Source organism: Pteropus alecto, unplaced genomic scaffold, assembly GCF_000325575.1.
Source record: "Pteropus alecto unplaced genomic scaffold, ASM32557v1 scaffold185, whole genome shotgun sequence".
Taxonomy (NCBI): Eukaryota; Metazoa; Chordata; class Mammalia; order Chiroptera; family Pteropodidae; genus Pteropus; species Pteropus alecto.
In genome coordinates this window covers 10,825,188-10,831,763 of record NW_006438088.1, presented here as the reverse complement: position 1 = coordinate 10,831,763, position 6,576 = coordinate 10,825,188, and positions in this window count along the sequence as shown.

The window sequence follows — 6,576 nt, the reverse complement described above, 5'->3', positions numbered from 1 at the left end:
GCTATTATGATGCTCTTAACATCAGATATCCACTGGGATAAAAATACTGTAGCAAGAAAAAAATGACTTTAAAGTTTAACACTTTTCAAAAGAAGACATAGAGATGGCAAACAAATATGTAAAGATTCTCAACTTCACTAGTTATAAGGGTAATGCAAATCAAAACCACAATGAGATACCACTTCACACTTGATAGAATGGCTATTATCAATAAACAAGAAAGAAGAAATGCTGGAAAGGATGTGGAGAAAAAGGAACCCTCATACTGGTGGGACTGCAAATTGGTACCGCCACTATGGAAAACAGTATGGAGAATCCTCAAAAAACTAAGAATTGTTCTACCATTTGATCCAGTAATCCCTCTACTGGGTATTTACCCCCAAAATGTAAAAAATCATAAAGATATTTGCACACCAATGTTCATAGCAGCATTATTCACAGTGGCCAGAACATGGAAGCAATCAAAGTGTCCTACGATAAATGCTTGGCTAAAGAAGCTGTGGTACATATATACAATGGACTATTACTCAGCCATATAGGGGGATAGGGGGAAGGTGAAGTGGGTAAAGGGGATCAAATATATGGTAGCAGAAGGAAACTGGACTTTGGATGGTAAACACACAATAGAATATACAGATGTTAAATTATAATGTACATCTGAAAATTATATAATTGTATTAACCAGTGTTACCTCAATAAACTTGTTTTAAAAAGTGATATACAAAATGTCCAAAAGGAAACACTGAAGCTGTGTCACCAAATTCTAATCATGAGTTTCCCTTAAAACTTTTAAATTTTAGATTAGATGAAGTAAGCCTTTATGAATGTTTTTCGTATTTAGTGTTTTTGGAATTTTTATTAATTTACACAACATTAAATGTCTATTCATGTTTTGGGGGATATACAAAAGGACATCAAATGCAACAGGACATTTAAAAACATTCTGAAACATTGCCACTCCATATGCCAGAGGAGATATTGCAGTATTATAGTGAATTGTTGGAAGCATGGTTTCACTGTAGGACTTTTTACACTACTAATAAGCAGATGATCTATTCAAGACTCCTTCCTACTCAATTATTACATTCTAAGCTTAATGTAAGCATGACACATTTATTTCTATGAACAGCAAGTACTTTTCTGTAGGAAAAAAAAGCTTTGCCACATGGTCCTTATAAGACAGTGAGACAATTGTTTATTTTTTTGAATTAGAAAACATAGGAAATGCATAGACTAGAGAGAAGTACTGTTGAATTTTGTTAGTTAAAAATGTTTTAGATCGTCACCTAAGTCCGCATATACTTCTATAAGAGTGTCTTGTAATAAAGGGTTAATAAAAAAATAAAAATAAAAATGTTTTATAGATTTTTATATTGCTTTTAATGTAAGACATAGAAGATATATTACATAAAGGTAATTTATTTTTTCACGTAATCAAAACTCTGCCTGAGAGTTGAAAGTATGCTTCAACACACACCCCCACACCCACACACCCACACACACACACACACGCACACGCACACGCACACTCACACAGAGCCCCTCAGCAAAAAAAATAGAAATTTACCAGTTGAGGCATTTAAGGAAATCTGTGGCCAATCACTAGCTGACCACTAAGCTAATTGAGCAGAGACTTTAGTGGCCACATGCAACAAAATAACAAAATATACAAAGTTTATAGAATTAGTTTGAAAAGTCACCAAATAAATGAACAGCAATAACAACAACAACAAACTCCCAGGTCTTGAAATTTCTACAATTGTCTCATTATATTATTTTAAGTGTCCAAGTTTCAACATAAAAGATTACAAGACACACACAACAATAGGGATTTATGGCTCATATATAGAAAAAAGTAATCACTAAAAACTACCCCTAAGGAAACACAGACATTGAATTGCCTAGACAAAGACATTAAATATTATAAATATGTTTAAAGAACTAAAGGAAACCATGTTAAAGAATTAAAGGAAATGAAAATGATGTCTCATGAAAAAAAAATTATCAATAAAGAAGTAGAAATTATGGAAAAATAAGCCAAATAGAAATTCTGGAGTTAAAAGTACAATAATTGAAATGAAAATTTCAGTAGAAGAGCTCACTATCAAATTTGAACTAAGAAAGAATCGGTATGCTTGAAAATAAATCAGTTGAGATCATCCAACCTAAAGAACAGAGAGGAAAAAAAAACGAGGAAGAAAAATAACCAGAGTGTTAGAGACCTGTGGGGCAACATCAGTTGTATAAAGATAAATATAATGAAAGTTCCAGAAGAAAAGGAGAGAAAGGAGCAGAAGAAATATTTGAAGAAATAATTGTTAAAAATTTTCCAAATTTTATGAAAAACAATCTAAACATTCAAGAAGCTCAATAAATCTCAAGTAGTATAAACTCAAAGAGATAAGACCTAGATAAATCATTATCAAACTGTCAAAAAACAAAGAATCTTGAAAGCATAAGAGAAAAGTGACTCCACATGTACAGGGAGCCTCAGTAACAACATTTTGACTTCTAAACAGAATCCATAAAGGCCAGAAGGCAGTGAAATAACGTTCAAAGTAATGAAAGAAAAAGACAGTCAGCCAAGAATTCTATATCTAGCAAAATTATGTTTCAAAAATGAAGACAAAATTACGATATTAAAAGATAAAATACTAAAAGACAACATACATGCATTTTTTTGGTATTTTTTTCTTCTATTTGATTTAAAAGACAATTGTATAAACAACAATCATATAACTATGTTGATGGGCTTATAATCTGTAAAGATGTAATTTTTAAGACAATAATAGTACAATAGTGGTGGAGGGAACAGAGCTATGTTGAAGCAAAATTTTTGTATACTATTGAAATTAAGTCACTCTTAATCCAAAAAGATGGTTTTAATTTACGTGTTATGATAATACCCAAGGAAAGTAACAAATACACATAAATTAAAATGTTACATGAGAATACAACAATTTAACATAAAAACGAGTAATTATCTTTTTGGCTTAATGTGGTAAAATTAAACCATTAAGTTTCTTTCTACAAGGTAAGATGACCATATAATTTATCTTTAAAATCAAATTGGTTTTGAGAATGACAGAAGACATTAATAATAATGTCAAGATAAATAGTATAAATTAGAACTGTCTCTGGCTAACCAAAACATAAGTTCATGCTATTTTTAAGAGAAATGTTTAGGTATTTTGAATAATAAATTTAGTTTATATTGTGGCAAAAATTGTTTGGTATTTATATTTGGCTACTAACTCTAATGACAAATTAGGCACTGTGTTTTAATGTTCTGATACAATCCGATTATGAGAAATTACTTTTAATGATTTAAATATGGCCACTACCACCGAGTAAATATTTTGTTTGGAATTGTATTGGCTGTATAGATATATTTGAGAACTGTTTTGTATTTTTCATGATACATGTCTTGCATGCACGTTGTTAAACTTATCCTTAAGTATTTCATGTTTCTATGCTATTGTAATCTGTATGTTTTCAACTTGTTTATTGCTAATGTAAAGCTATAGAATTGATTTTTTTATATTGACCTTATATTCTGCAACTTCGATAAGTTTCCCTATGTTTTAGTAATTTTTCATAGATTTCATTTTACCCTGTCAGGTAAGGCTAAAATTGAAAACTTTTAATGTTTACTATTGATAAGGATGCAGAGAAATTATATTTGGAAATGTGAATTATTAATATCTTTTCAGAAAGCATTTGATAATATCTATTAAAATTTAAATTAAAATATACATATATTTTTAGCTCAGCAATCTCACTGCTGAGACTCTATTTCATAGCCAGTATAAGGATATACGTTCAAAGACGTTGATCAGAGCTCTCATTTGTAATGGCAGAAGAAGTGGATGTAACCAGTAGGTGAGTCATGACTTGGTGGTACATCCACCATTTGTTTAAGCTAGCTCGAATGGGGTTCTCAGACTATTAGGAAAAACCTATTTCAGCAAAGGAACATATAGTACATTAATAATATTTCATTTCCAAATTTCATAATATATTTGCTAAAAATTTAAAAAGTTTAAAGATCTATTACTGTCCAGTGGAACCTCCTTTATTCTTTCTAAAGTTTGCCTTGCTGTGAGAAGAGGTATCGACAATGTGCAAAACAAGTGTTGGTTTCTTTCAAATATTTATAATGGACATGCAACTATGGTTATTCAATTTTTTATTTAATTGCCAGAAAATTTTCATAACTTATTCAATAGGATTTACTCAAATATAGCAATGTATTTATTTAATCTACTACTAACTTAAAAAAAAAAAAAAAAACTCTGGCGTCTGCCTATCCTCCATTATTTTCTTAAAAAGAAAAGAAAAAAGAAAACTTTATTCCAACAGGTTATGAGATGACAAGATATCCACACATCTCCTTGTATCACATTCTTGCATACATACATTTATTGTTGGACACAATTCAAAATTATTCATTATAATACTGGGTTTCATATTAAATGACTATCTTTATTGCTCTATAGACTATTGCCATAGAAGAAATACTCAAATATTTTTCTAATAAAAGTAAAGAAGTAAAGTAAAGAGGTGTTATGGTCAGATCATCTGTAGGGCCATCAGCCGCATACCATGGGTAGCTTCCTAAGGCTTGACATATGAGAAGACTGATTTATAGCAGATTCAAGGAACAACTACTATCTGGAGGACCTAGTAGAGAGAAAAATACAAAGACATAAAGAAATTCAAAAAGAACTCACTTTTGCATAGTCATCAACTGCAGAGAATATGGTTTACGCTCTTATGAAGAAATCATTTGAAACATCTGATGAAGAGAGAAGGTCAGCAGTAGTGACAAATACTTCAAATGGGGGCTTAGAGAGGGACACATGGCATGGACTGGGGAAATAGGCTGATTATTTCTTTTTTCTATGTTTTAAAATTTTATAATTATAATGAAACTCCTTTTTTACTTTTTCTTTATCTGATAACCCTCTTGCCTGAAATGTCATTCTGCTATAGTGTCCAGTTCTCAGAAATATTATATGTCCTCATTATTTGCCATGAACCAAAGAGCTTACTTAAGAATAAATTAAAAATTAATGCTAAGTACATTCTGCAGAGATGAATAATTTCTCCTTCAGCAAACCCAGAATACAATATATTATTGTAAGTACTCAAAATTCTTAGAACTACTTATTGAGGTAATACTGAAGGAAATCTTTCAGTCTAATCACCAAAAATATCAGCTTGGTTCCTGCTGTGAAAGAAAATATACAATGATAATTTTACTGAGTGTTTTCATACATTCGATCAGTGAGCATAGCCAGCTAATTTTAGTAAATGTCATGGCTTAAAATGAATATTCCATTCAGTGTTTTGTAGGTTTTATTTGTAGCTGCTCAATCCTTCATCTATTCAGAAGAAAAGTCTCAAATAAATATTTAAAGAAATTAATATATTTTGTCTATGATGTAATAGCCATGAAAGCAACCTAATTAGATGTAGTGTTTATAGTATTAGTCAAATATGGAAAAGAATAATTTGGTGAAGAGGAGCAAAAATGAATAAATGAATGAATGAATACAGTTTTTGAAATTCAATTTTCACTCTACCCAACCTGCTGAGAATGGAATGCATGCTACAGATTTAAAGCAATGTTTCCTAGAAAGGATCGAAATTAATGAAAAATATTGTAAACTTGGTGGAGATGCTGTAATCATCAAAATAAGTAGGAATAAAGTCACTGTGACCTTAGAGGTACCTTTTACTAAAAATTATGTATAGGAAATATTTCACCAACAAAACCCTAAGAAAGAACAGGAATCTATGTGATTGACTTTGGGTTGTCAAAGCAGAGATTATCTAGGATGAATAAGAGGTGGTGGGTGATGATTTCAATGCATTTTTTAAAATGGTAACATTGGTATGTATCTTTGAATCAAACTTGGAACTCCCCTCCCAACAAACAGAAAATCCAGGCTTCAAAATTACTTTCCATTAAGTTCTTTAGCCAGTTTCAGGAGATCTGCATTACCCTTTCTTGAGACCAGCAGGGAGACCCTCAGCTGAGGGAGTCTGGGGTGACGCATGCTGATTGACATTCCTGGCACAGCTCTTGCCCGTTTTGTTTATGGCTACAGATAGATAGAAGGTTGTGCTACCATGACTGACTCTAAAAATGACCTGATCAAGATCATTTAATTCAGGATGATGCTTTAATGTGTTTCTGCATATGCAATCATACCACAGAAAGAAAAATTCAACTGCTTTCACTTTGCTTTCACACAAGGTAGTTCTCTTAATGCATTTTCTCTTTTTGTTTATGAGATAATTTCCTCCAAGTTGACTGAGTTCTAAGTGTATTATGAATTTGGTAAAACCTCTCAATTTTGTGTTTCTATATTACATACATTGTATCCGTTACTATTATGCGGTTCTACATTCTGGGTTTTAAAGTCTCAAAGATAATTACAGTAAGTCAATTCCAGTGGCTCTGTTTAAAATATTGCATCAGCATGAACTTTCTACAGATAATTTTCACTCGAACATCCCAGGCTCTCATAAACTCTTAAACATCTTTATATTTAAATGATGTGTTAA